Source organism: Hippopotamus amphibius, chromosome 15, assembly GCF_030028045.1.
Source record: "Hippopotamus amphibius kiboko isolate mHipAmp2 chromosome 15, mHipAmp2.hap2, whole genome shotgun sequence".
Classification (NCBI taxonomy): Eukaryota; Metazoa; Chordata; class Mammalia; order Artiodactyla; family Hippopotamidae; genus Hippopotamus; species Hippopotamus amphibius.
This window is the reverse complement of record NC_080200.1, coordinates 23,145,839-23,160,344: the sequence shown is the minus strand read 5'-3', so window position 1 is coordinate 23,160,344 and position 14,506 is coordinate 23,145,839. Positions and strand designations below refer to the sequence as shown.

The following is a 14,506-nucleotide window of genomic DNA, read 5'->3' as shown; positions in this document are numbered from 1 at the left end:
AAAAAACCCTCAATCAGTGGTTTATATGTTTTACAGAACATAAAGTTTTATTATTAAAAATTAAAAAAATGAATTATGAGGATATGAAGTGAATTTTTCAAGACTGTATAGTGATCTAGTGTTAGAGTTGAAAAACACAGTGTCCTTTAGAATCTAGATAATGCAGAATTTTCCACCAAAGCACAGATTTTTATACTCTACACTCTACTCAATTTGATCAAAATTACTCTCAAGTATCATTCTTGATCATAAAATAAAGCAGGTGTGATTATTTACAGGTGAAGCAAGAGTGTAGACTCACCCAAGCAGCCTTTTAACTTGGCTTGTTGAAGGCATTATAAGAATTCTGATTACAGTTTTAAAAGTGTCTAAAGCACAAGACCCACTCCACCAGTTTTCACAGAAATGTGTTATCACCTCCTCTCTTCTTAAGATCCTTGAAATATCTTAATATTCTGAAACTGACTTTCCTTAGTCATATGTAGGGACTAGATATCAGTAAACCAGGTTATTAGGTCAATGCTACTGGGAGGTCTTTGAATGCATTCATTATATGAAGAAGTCAATCCTGGTTCTTAAAAATTGACTTATACATCAATCTAAATCTCTATATTAAGAAGCTTTTCATTGTACTTAGAATGACAGCACTGTAACATGGTTTTGAATAAATGCTTGAGCAGGCCATCAATTATTTTTATGTTTAAGGATACATATTTTAGTAAATATTATTTATATTTCCTGCTTAAGTAATCCTCAGTCCAATAACACTTTCCTTTATGGAGTTCCTTGGCTAATCAGATGCTGGAATTTTTGTATTATAAACAAAAGATCTTAGTTCTGAATAAACTTCTCTTAAGCACTTGTTGAAGAGTCCCTCCTCTTCTGCGATGAATAAAAATAATAAAAATCAAATTACAGTTAGTGTTAGTACCTTTTATTATCTCTGCATTTTCACAAACTCACTGGCTTGGTTAGCTGACAGAAGTGCAGTAAATGTCTTTAAAAATTATCCAAACAATCAAATGTACATATTAATCTCTCATCTCTACAATTAACATTTCAATATCTCATGGAAACTCAGGAGCAAAGATTCTAAAACTTCTTTACCTGGAAATTTACTCTAAGGCTGATGATTATTATATTATTTTTGTATTCACATAGAAATTTCCACTGAGACTTGGAATGTAGGTTAATAAGCCCAGGATGGCCATATGCCAAGTTTGGAGAAGGAGCTCTTTATAACTTCTTTAGATGTTTTCACAGGTGGGTTAGGGTCAAATCAGTGGTGAAGGAAACAAATATATCTACTCAGATTCTTCCAACATTATTAGGTCTGTAAACTTTTTAGATCATATATTTTATATATTGTAGTTCAATAATTGCACAACAGTGATATACCTGCATATATTGAGTTCCCAGTTTTGAATATATCAGCAAAAAAAATTAATAAATTAAATGGAATGTGGTTAGCTTAATAAAAATATAGAAGCAAAAATTTTTAACATTACATGTATAGGACTTATCTTTCATTGATTTTAGGTATTACATATTTTTGATTGTTTCTATTCTGTTGGAAAAAAAATTAAGCTATAAAACAATTTTTTTTTTTGGAAATTTTTTTTAACTATTTTTGGGGGTACACCAGGTTCAATCATCTGTTTTTAAACACATATCCCCGTATTCCCTCCCTTCCTTGACTCCCCCCACTATAAAACAATTTTTGCTTAAACTAATAATAAAAATGATGATAATACTTTGGTACAACGACGTTTAGTAAATATTCAGTAGTGTAATTTACTCTGATAATACCTTAGATGTTCTCATATTCTTCAAAGTTTACAGTAAATGAATTAACTTCACCTTTTAATTGATAAAGTGTAATATTGATCCAATTTAAATGTTTAAAAAATGATTTTAAGTATATTTGGGGTTTGAATTACAGTGTGTCTCAGTGAAGACTTCTTTATGTTTAATTTATTTTGAATTCTTTGGGCTTCGTGGATCTGTATGTTGATAATCCCCCTTAGATTTGAGAATTTTTTTGTCATTATTACTTTAAGTATGCTTTCTGCCGCCTTTCTGTGCTCTTTCTGGGATTCCAATAATGCATATATTGTTTGCTTATCAAATCTTATAATTTCTATAGGTTTTCTAAATAATTTTTTCTATATTCTCTGGGTTCTTCTGCCTTGGTAATTTCAAGTAATCAGTCATTGAGCTCACTCATTCTTTCTTTGGGTTGATCAAGTCAGCAGTTGAGTCTTTATTGATTGTTTTTTTCAACTTAGTTACTGTTTTCTTCAGTTCTAGAATTTCTGTTTGATTCATTTATATGGTTTAAAACTTTTGTGAACTTCTCGTTTCAGTCACATACTGTTCTTCTGATTTTGTGTAGTTCTCTGTGTTCTCTTTTAGTTCACTAAGCTTCTTTAAGATACATATTCTGAATTCTCTGCCAGGCAGTCTTCAGATCTACATTTCTTTAGGGTCAATTGTCTGTGGTGCATTTTTTAGTTTGGTAGTGTCATGTTCCCCTGACCCTCATGAAACTGGTAGTCTAGAATTGGTGGTTACATAGTTGAAGGAGTTGTCACTATTTCCAGTCTTTATAGACTAGGTTTGACAGGGAAAGCCTTTCACCAGTAAGCTTAGCCAGAGATTTGGGGCAGGACAGCAGGCAGGTATCAAGGGCAGGTTTGCTCACAGCTTCCATAGGTAAGTGGGTTTGATGCTTGTGTCTACGTTAAAAATGTATGCTCATTTGACATTTTTGCTTCATAGATGAACTCTAAAGAAGAGTAACCTCTCTTTTTTCTGTGCTTCATGGTACTGGGGAAGGAGTGAACAGTTAAACTATTTTTCCTACCAATGTTGATGTGTCTTTTCCCATTTCTGTGCTCCACTTGAGTGCTATAATCCCTCATTTGGAATCCAGAGCTCGTGTGAAGATATGGTTTTTGTGAAGGGATCCAGGCTGTAATCTTCTATTCCATCATCTTCCTGACAAAATAGCCATGTGTGAACAGGTCAGTATACCTCTGTATTGAGTCAGAGCAGTACTGAGCTAGTCCCCCACAGCGCAACATTTCAGAGCAAATCCAGGCAATTAATTGATTCTGAAATACCTCTTCACTCCATTTGAAAAGAGGTGGGTATTGAGTGCTATATTCCTCCCTGCCAAACACCACAAAACCAAGCATGGTATAGAGCCATAAACCATGGTCTATCTTAACAGAAGAAAAAAACAGTATGGAACTTAAATAAAATCCTGCATTTTTATTATCTTTTATATGTCTTTTAAATTTCCCTGTTCAGTCCATTTGAATTATTCATAAAATTACACAACTCAATGAATAATCACATTTACTTGTTTTGAAAATGAAATCCCAATGTCACCAAAATCCTAAATTCAGGTGACAAATATTTTAATAAAATTTTTGAAAATATCCATGAAATCATAAAAGGAAAACATTCCCATACTATTAAATTCATATTTAATAGTGGATGAATGTTTTTTCTAATTTTTTATGAAATCACATATATAGGGTGAGATATGTTTTGATTATGCAGAATTTAAATGAAAAATATTTTCTTCCTCCTTGAATTATCTTAATAGTATGCAATCACACTTAAAATTTTGGTGGAAATTTTTGCAAGCTAATTCTAATAATTATATGGTAATACAATATGCTATGAATAGTCAGGACATGCCTTTGAGATGCAAATATTTTGAAGATAGAACAAATACTCAGTAAACAAGTTCTGGGCATATGAAGAAGAAAAGATGAAGCCACTGATGGCTAACAGTTAAAGGTCTATATGTATATCAAATCATTTTGTACATCTTATACATATGTGTGTGTGTGTGTGTGTGTGTGTGTGTGTGAACTATACTTCAATAAACCAGGAAAAAAAGATGAACAAAGCATGTCTGATGACTTAGAGCTTCCACTCTGAGTCTCTTCCAAAGACAATCTTCCACATAGTCTCCAAAATGCATGTTAAAAAATATTCATAGCAGAAACATTTGTAATCATTAAACCCTACAGTTATCACATATGCCTATTAACAAAAATAAGTAAGTATATAGAGGATAGCTACCAAATGGAGTATTCAGTAGCAAGGTAAATTAATAATTTACAAATATAAAAATAAATATTAACAGACAATGTTAAAGAAAAGAAGCAAAATACAAAAAGGCACATGATCTACACAAAAATATTTAGTGGAATAATGAATCTAAGGTATCAGAAATTGTAAAAAGAGTTACTTTTGGGGTGACAGAGAATGAAAGACAACACAGGGGTTACTTGTGAACTACTGGTCATGTTTATTACCCAATTAAGTTGCCAGTAGCAATGGTTTAAATTAGTGAAAATTTGAATGTTTGCATATCATATTTCAATAATAATTTTTAAAAAAGGGAAAACAGTTAATGATCTATGGAATGATAGTAAAAAACAGTTGACTGCAAAATGGTGATGACACATTTTATTAAAAGAATTATTGGGATACATGGAAACAGAGAGGAAGGATATACCTGCCATATATAAATGACACCTGATTTCAAACTTGTGAACAGTAAGAAATGTGATAATTAAACAGTCAAAAATTTCATCTGAGGAGAATGGATCTTATATTGAAGATATAGGCAATTGTATATCTGATACAATTGTGAGTTATCCCAATTTACTCAGACAGCTGCATTCAATTTAGCATGAAGGCAACAGAAAGTTTTAGGTAGGAAGTTGTGCTGTAGGATCCTGTAGAAGTAGGGATGCTCCAGCTGAAAAGAGATAATTGCTTCCCATACTAAAGAAAGTAACATTATCAATATGTATTTTGTTTAGATAACTCCAAGAGGCATTTCAAGCCAGTCTGGAGAGATAGAGAGTAAAAGAGATAGAAGAGTAACGGAGTCTTATGTTGGGACACGATAGTCATAGTAACACAATCATCTCCAGATTTTCCTAGACTGTGAGAGTAAAGGATGATAGTAGTTGAGATCCTTCCCAGAAAAGCACCTTTCCAGAAAATTTCAAAGATGCAGGACTTTTGACATGTCAGAAAGTGAGAGATTTTCCTGTAGTTTTGCCACCAAGTTATGCTAATTACTAAATTGTAGAGATGGCCTTTCCACAAGCTATGGATCACATTACAGCACTAGGCCCTAGAGACACCAATGCTTGTTAACTAATTTCACAAATTCTTGATAGGCCATCTCTCTATCTCTCTCTCTTTCTCTCTCATTCTCTCTCTCTCTTTCTATCATCTGCTACCTTTCATTGTGTGTATCCAGACAAGGTTATATGAATACTTTGTGGACTGACCAAAGAATAAAGAGCAAATTACGTTTACTTTTTCAGCTCTCATGTCTATTTCCTAAGACTTTGTACCTAAAACAGTTTTCACAAATAACCCCTTATCTCACTGATAATGACCCCAATTGTTATACATAGATAAATGAGGGGCCACCATTCTAGAAAATGTGAAAGATGCAGAATCTTTGAGATGCCAGAGAGTGACAGATTCTCCTGCATCTTTGCCATCACATTATGCTTATTATTGAATTATAGAGATGGCCTTTCTACCCAACTCTGGGTCACATTAGATCACCAGATCCTGGAGAACTCAATGCTTATTTACTAATTTTACAAAATTTTGATAGTCTATCTCATCTGCTACCCTATATTGTGTTTATCCAAAAAGGGTAATAGACATCCTCTATGGGTTAATCATAAATTATTTTTAATTTTCCACCCCTCATGTCTGTTTCCTCAGACATCGTACCTAAAACGATCTTCTCTGTAACTAACTGAAAATACCCCAATATATAAGTAAATGAGAGGGCCACAGGACTCCTGGTTAATCAGAAAGTTTAAAATGCACTTTTTTTTTATCTGAACTCTCTTTTGAAATGTCTTAGCAAGAATTTAAGTATCTATGATACAAGTCAAATGCTCACTTCCTGCCTGACTTACTGCTATGGCCAAGATACATGCTTACACAACGCATTCAATTCTTTACTTGCAGGGTTTAACTTGGGATTGGGTCACTCAAAGAGCAGCCTCTAAAGGAACATGGATACAACATAAATACATTTATGACATTTCTGGAAGAGCCTATAATATGATTCTAATGCTGTAAGTGTCACTCAGGAGGGGCAACAGTGGCATCTTCACAAGACTCATTCTCAGGCTCATATTGGATATTCTTCATGATTGCAGAGTCTTCAGACATACTTCACCTAATTTCTCAAGATTTTATGTCATTCAATCATTTTTAATATTATATTATCAATTTAAAATGGGCTAAATTTATTTATCTTTTTCTACTTAAGTATCCCAACTGATCCTGTTCAATTCCAAATACCATTTTGATTTAGTGGGGAAAATCTTGCTAGAAAATACTCTTGTAAAGAGAGGGTGAGAATCTGGTGTAAGGCAGTAAATACAGGGAATGAGGAAGAGAGATATTAAAAATGTACAAGCAGAACTTCTCTGATGGTCCAGTGGTTGAGAGCCCTTTTTGCAATACAGGGGATGCAGGTTCAAACACTGATCAGAGAACTGGGATCCCACATGCCACAGGGCAACTAAACCTGTGTGTAGCAACTAAGGCTGACACAGGCAAGAATAAATTAAAAAATAAATTTAAAAAAGTACAGGTATAAAACATTGAATTTTTTAAAGTGATACAATGGTTTATTGCAATGAAAGAAAAATTCATATTAACTTGAAGTTGTCATACTGGCTCATCATTTTTTTGTGAAAGATGTGTTCATGTCCCCCACAATATATGAAGTGCTCAGGAAATATTTGGTAACTTGTTTTAAGCCTCAATTGTCTTTTTTGTCCTTTTAATATTGTTGTTAATACTATTTTTTCAAATTTCTCCAGATTTGAGTCACATAATGAAGTGAGATGAGGTAAATCGTCAAACAGCAAGAAACTATTACATTTATCCACGTTATTATGACCTTATCATGGGCTCCTTATGGTGAAAAAATTCCATTTATTTTAAATTTGCAGAGAAGCAAGTTATAACCAATTGCCACTCTATGAGCTAAGCTTTTAATCAGTTAACACTCTAGTAAACACTAAATGTTTCATTGATATGCATATAAAAGTATTCAAACTCATATCACCACTTCAGATTTCTCCCACTGTTACTGGAATGTAAATTTGCACAGTAATTGTGGAAAACACTATTAAGTTTTCTCAAAAAAGTTCAGTACTGAACTAACATATGATCTAGCAATCTCACTTACGGATATGTATCCAAATGAAATGAAATCACTATCATGAAGACGTATGCATTCTCCTGCTTATTTTGCTTATTTCTACATTATTCACAATAGCCAAGACATGGAAATAGCCTAAGTGTCCATGGGTGGATGAACGAATAAAGAAAATGTGGTAAATACACACACAATGGAAATATCATTCAGCCTTAGAAAAGAAGGAAATTGTGTCACTATGACAAAATGGATGAACCTGGAGGACATTAGTCACAGGTATATACACCAGACACAAAAAGACGAATACCGCATGATATCACATAGGTGAAATGTAAAAAATTCAATCTCTTAGAAACAGAAAGTAAAATTGTGTTTGTCAGGGGCTGAGGAATGAGGGAAATGGGGTCATTTTAGTCAAAGTGTATAAAGTTTCAGATATGCAGGATGAGAAAGTTCTGAAGATCTAATATAGATTAGCATGAGTATAGTTAATAGCACTGTATTATATACTTGAAATTTGCTAAGACAGTAAATGTTAATTGCCCTAATCAAGAACAAAAGTAACTATATAAGGTAATGGATATGTTAATTGGCTTGATTGTGGTGATAATTTCATGATGTATATGTATATCAAATTGTCAGGCCAGAAACCTCAAAAATATGCAATTTTATTTGTCAATTATATTAACAAAATTGAAAAGGTATACATTAATAAATAAGTAAAATGTTATTTTCTTTCCAATCATATCAGGTCCATCCTAAATCATTTATTATATTTTAGTCCTAATTTACTAATATTGGGAGATTAAAGAGTGTTGCAGAATTGGTAGGCTGAATGTTTATTACTAGCTCAGGCATTTTTATTTTCATTTATACATTTAGGCAAAACTTTTTGGCCCACAAACTAATGGAAAATATGTTTTCTTTGTCTTGATGGAAAAAAAAGGATCACATAGCAAAGCAAAAATTATGCCTTAGAATATCAAATTATTATGTAAACCTTCAATTTTTTTAAACATCTAGATTAACTTCAGTTCCCTCACTTTAGGCATAGAATATTATTTTTCTTCATGATGACACAGCTAAACTGACATGTAACTGAGGTCTGGGGGCTAAGGTAAGTAGTTTGTATCCATTTCTACAGAACAGATTCTATGAATTACTCTACTTAGGGCTCCCTTCACCTCCTTGTTTCTCAGGCTGTAGATGATGGGGTTGAGCATTGGGGTCAAGGGGTGTAGAAGACAGCCAGAACCTTGTTCTCTGTTGGATATCAAAGGGATTTGGAGCGTAGATAAGTGTAAGCAAAGGGCATATAGCAGAAAGTCACTACAGTGAGGTGCGTGCTGCAGGTTGAATAGGACTTTTTCCTCTCTTCTGCTGAGAGCATGTGATAGACAGCAAGGAGAACACAGCCATAAGTGCATGCAATACCCATAAAAGGCAACACAAGAAAGAAGACAGTGCTCACAAAAACTGTGTTCTCTTAAACCCAGGTGTCCATGCAGGCCAGAGTCACCATGGCTGGGACATCACAGAAGAAATGATTGATGGCCCTGGATGAACAATAAGGGATATGGAGGATATACGCAGTGTAGGCACAGGAGTTGATAGAACCCATTTTCCAAGATCCTATTAGCATAAAGATACACACTTTTTTGCTCATATGAATGGGGTAGTGGAGAGGAAAACAGACAGCCATATAATGATCATAGGCCACATATGCTAATATTAATGCCTCTGCACCTGCTAAAGTCAAGAAGAAGAAGCTCTGAATCCCACACTAGAAGAAGGAGATAGACTTTTTTATTCAAATAGAAAATTGGAGATCATTTTGGGGACAATGGCAGCGATGTAGTTCAGGTCAATAAAGGAGAGCTGACTGAGTAGGAAATACATGGTTGTGTGGAGATGGGTGTCCATGAGGATGAGAAGGATTATGGACAGTTTGCCAAACAAAGCCATTAGGAAAATGAGAATGATGAGAACCAAGAAGAATAGCCCAATTTTTGATGGTGGGAATAACCCCAATAAGATGAAATCAGTAATGTTTTGTTGTAATTTCCCATGGTGTATTCATTTATTTTTTTCCCTAAAGACAAACATATATTATGTATAGAGTAATAAACTATTTTTATTATTTAAATAATTTATTGATTACACAGTTTGATTTATTTAAATGTGATTTATTTATAAAACAGCTCATAAATGAAGGAAAGTCTTTCCCTTTTTTGGAATTTTGGAAAAAAAATATGACCAGTGTTTGCCTCATAGATAAAATCTTGTTCAGGCAATAGGAATCTATGAATTTGTAAGAATAGAGTTTTTCTCTAATGATTTTATTAGGATGAAGATATTTTATTTACTTACACAAATCCAAGTATCATCAAAGCCAGAACTTACACTTTAAATATATGCATAGAAAATCAATATAAGTACATAAATTATAGATCCATATTTGAATACATCTTTATGAACTTTACAGAATGATTATTTTCTTTTGTATATAAGCCCTAAATACCTCTGACACTGCAGTAGTCTGTCAGCTCATGTTGCAGCTCTATATTCTCCTTTTGAGTTCTCCTTGCACAATAATGACAAATCAGTCTTCTTAGATGTCGAATACAATTTTGTGTTTCTTTGTTTCCAAAATCTACAGTGAAACCTCATTACCAAATATGATTTGTGTAAAGTCATTGTTTTCTTCCTCCTCACCCAGATTCTAACTGCTCTACTTTTCCTGAGAATCTATACTTCAATTTCACTGTAGCTTCCATAACTCAGCTCAAGCTCTCCTGAAAGAAGTTGTGCATTCTGTCCATCTGCTTCTAAAAGCTTATATAACATTATATTTTGCTTTATTACACCTTTCCTTTTCATTCAGTTTTCCTTTTTTTAAATTTTATTTATTTATTTTTTGGGGGGTACACCAAGTTCAATCATCTGTTTTTATACACATATCTCCATATTCTCTCCCACCCTCAACTCCCCCCCACCCTCCCTTGAGTCCCCACCACCCTCCCCATCCCAGTCCTCTAAGGCATCTTCCATCCTCAAGTTTAATTCCCTTTGTTATACAACAACTTCCCACTGGCTATCTATTTTACAGTTGGTATGGAAGACCTAAATAGACATTTCTCTAAAGACATGCAGGTGGCCAACAGACACATGAAAAGATGCTCAACATCACTAAGCATCAGAGAAATGCAAGTCAAAGCCACAATGAGGTATCACTTCACACCAATCAGAATGGCCATCATCACAAAATCTGGAAACAACAAATGTTGGAGAGGGTGTGGAGAAAAGGGAACTCTCCTGAACTGTTGGTGGGAATGTAAGTTGGTAAAGCCACTATGGAAAGCAATTTGGAGGTTCCCTTTTGTTTTATTAAAATTCTTTCCATTTCTCAATAAGTGCAGGACTACAAGCATATAATTTTAGTATCTCTCCATCATAAAATTCAACTCACATAGTCATAAAGAAAAATTAAAAATAACCGAGAAGAAAGTTGAGAGGGGAATCAATCATAAAAGTTTAGATACTTTTGAAAGAAGAAACTTTGAGAAACAATTACTCACTTTAATGGAGAAAGGGAAAGAGCAAACTGAGCATCTTCTAAGTGGGAATGAATGGCATCATGTCCAGAGAAAATTTTGTCAGTGGGCAAGCTCAGCATACTTTGCCAAAAAAAAGGGATTGCAGTACCTCCAGTCTTATAATATTGCTCTAAGAGCAAAGGTCATCAGACTTTTGAGGAAGTCTTCAAATGAAAGAGAGATACACACAAACACATATACGCACACTGAGTTAAAAAATATTGGGAAAAATACAAGAAACCTTAATAAAAGGTTTCATATCTTCAGAGAAATATGAGAACTTTTCAAATCCACAATGCAAATATCATGTTATATAAAAGGAAATGCCAAATAACAAAAAGGAGCTTAGGGAAATTAAAAGAAAATAATTAATATAATAGAATCAATTAAGTTTTGAAAGATAAGTGGGAGAAAATCTACCAGAAAGAAAACTATAACAATAAAACATAAAAGTTTGACATTTAGAAAATATGAGATTTAGAGAATTAATATATGATAAGCCAACATATATTATGAGCATTCCTAAAAATGCATATGATATAATAATAATTATGGAGTGAATATTATCAGAGAAAAACATTTTTTCAGAACTGTTATATTGGAGTTATGCTATTCAGATACAATGGAAAGAACACAGATAAAAATGAGAAACAATTTATTAAATAATATTTTCTGAAAACTCAATATCTTTTTGAAAACAATTTCTTAACAGTTATCAATATATCAGCTATAAATATAATATCCTAACAACTAATTAAAATAAATTATAATAATATGATAGGAAGCAATATATGCAACAATGGCAAATAAAATAGTATCTGTTTCAAAATTGTTATATTTTTATATGCAACCAATAAATTCTACAAAATAAACTATGCCATTGGCCAATGTCCACAGACACAAAGTGAGATGTAGACATGTGGAGAGCATGAGAAGCAGGGAAGAGGGTGAAGCTGATGACATAGGGAGGGGGCAGTTTGCATTCACATTAGCTTGAGAAACAATTCAAAGACTGTTTTCAGAATTTTGGAATGAAACATTAGAAGATAAACATATCCTTTTAAATATGGGAAAATATTGGGGAAAAAGCAATCAGATGATTTCTTAGTGAGTTGGAGAAAAAAGCTTTGAAGCTGGACAGGGTGCAACCATGGAAGATAAATTAGAGATATAATCTTTTATTTACCAGCCTCACTGGGTGACTGACACATGTCAAGATTTGTTCCAGGATCATTTAATAAACTCTTGAGGTTGATATAACCACTGTAATTTATAGATGGTGATAAAAGATTCAGAGTTTTAAGTGACTTTCCCTGGATTCCTTGCTAGTAATTTAGATGTCAGATGGATAGATAGATATTTGTATATTAAATTATTAAAAGGAAATATTATAGGATTTCCCTGGTGGTGCAGTGGTTAAGAATCTGCCTGCCAATGCAGGGGACACAGGTTTCCTGCTCTGGGAAGATCCCACATGCTGTGGAGCAACTAAGCCCGTGTGCCACAACTACAGAGCCTGTGCTCTAGGGCCCATGCACCACAAGTACTGAGCCCACATGCTGCAACTACTGAAGGCCATGCACCTAAAGCCCAGGCTCCACAACAAAGGAGCCACTCCAATGAGACACGTGTACACTCAAGGAAGAGTAGCCCCAGCTCATTACAATTAGAGAAAAGCCCTCATGCAGCAATGAAAACCCAAGGCAGCCAAGAACTACATACATACATAAAAATAAATAAATAAATAAATAAATAAATAAATAAATAAATAAATAAATAAATAAAAAAGAAATATTATGTTTTATCCCTCAAAAAAATATATATATATATTTATATATCTGCCACACCACTCTTCTTGCAGGATCTTATTACCCTAACCAGAGATTGAACCCAGGCCATGGCAAAGTGCCGTGAAAGCAAAGTGGCAAACCCAGGCATGTGAACCCGGTCATATGAAAATGCCAAGTCCTAACTACTGGACCACCAAGGAAATTCCCTATCCCTAAAAAATTTCAAGGTAAACATTCTGAAATAAGAATGGTTATCTTTTTAAATGCTCTAAGCTAAACTAAAATGAAACATTAACATACAAACTTACCATATATGAAAGAGGACTCTGATGTATACAAGAAGTTACTTATGCCCAAATAAACTGGTCTAATGTTTACATTTTACTGAACATATTTATTCCTCTATTTCCTGCTGTCCTTAACCTATTCTCACTTGTTCCCTGCAATAGTCCACCTCTAATGAACAGTGTAGAAAATGCACACATTATTCTCAGAGGGTTTAGATTAACACTAATTCATGTCTTGTTCCCCAATACAAAAATGTCCCTACCTACAAAATTTTTATTACAGAGATACAGTCATATAATTTCCTTTGAAAACCATGTTGTAGACGTATATATTCAGAATAAATATTCAGTTAATTCCTACATCATGATTAGGAAATCATCTAATGGCTAATCTTCTAATGGCTGCCCCAGTGTCAAAATGAGTTGTAAATTACCATCACATAAATTTAATATATATTATTTCCTTGCAGAGATATCATTTTTTCTATAATTCTACTCAGTGAAAATTAAGCTGAAGAAAAGAAAAACTCGCATGTTAGTGATTCATTTCTAGAAGAAATAGAGTTTTCACATACCATCTCATTACTAAAAGATAAGAAAAACATTTCCTATAGATTTGAAGTGAATTACTTAAGACTATACTATAATCAAGTGGCTGATCTGGTGAGGTGACCATTAGAAGTGAAACATTGGAGGATTTTCCTCTGAAGCAGATTTTTTTTTTGACACAAATTTACTTTTGATCAAAATTAGTCTCAAAGAAGGAACTTCTAATTACTAAGTGAGTCTGATAACAATTGCTGTGATCATTTTCATAGGTGAAGCAAGAATGTGGATTTACCAAGGAAGACTTAAGTGGGCTTTGCTAGAAGTTTTATAAGGAATTTTAGACTAGGTTTTTAAAGGCATGTAATTGTAACAAAAGAGAAACAAAAACAAGTTCTTGACCAGGTATATGTGGGTCACATCCTCTCTTCTCAAGATCCCTAAAATAGTATAAAGTGTTGTCTCTTTCCAAAGGGAAGTCCCTTACTTATCTGTTAGAAATCCTTTAAAAAAAGATAACCAGATTATCTTCCAGAGAACTTTGAACTTATTGTAGCCATAAAGACTACCTAAGTTCTTTGAAATGTATGATCATAATTGTATCTGAATATCCATAGAAAATAATTATTTTGCATTGCCAGCAGTTATTTAGAATTTACAGTATTGTAAAATGGCTTTCAAATACCCTGAATCAGATGACCCAGAACAGTGTTCTGGGGATCAGCCAAGCATAGTTCTCCACAATATTCCTTAATGGAATCCTACATAAAATTCCACACCTCTTCAAGTTTCTCCACAACAGATTTTACTAAAAAGGCACAAAGAGTATATTTTGTATTACTTTAGTGACTTAGGAATTAATATTCTTATTAAATATTTAAGTAGTATGTATTTTTAATTGTATAGAAGGGTTAAAGCATGAGAAGCATAATTATTTTACTATATAAGAGATCTAGAATATGCATTATCTGTACATGCAGCTTGTGATATATAGAACTTATAATAAAGGTAAAATGGTAATGGCTAAATTTGAGACATATCTGAAGC

The 14,506-nt window shown here is 33.3% G+C and overlaps 1 pseudogene; it reads right to left on the bottom strand.

The window, feature by feature from the left end:
• Positions 1-8,352: 8,352 nt before the first annotated feature.
• Positions 8,353-9,280, bottom strand: LOC130836375 (olfactory receptor 2L8-like; annotated as a pseudogene).
• Between the last annotated feature and the right edge of the window lie 5,226 nt (positions 9,281-14,506).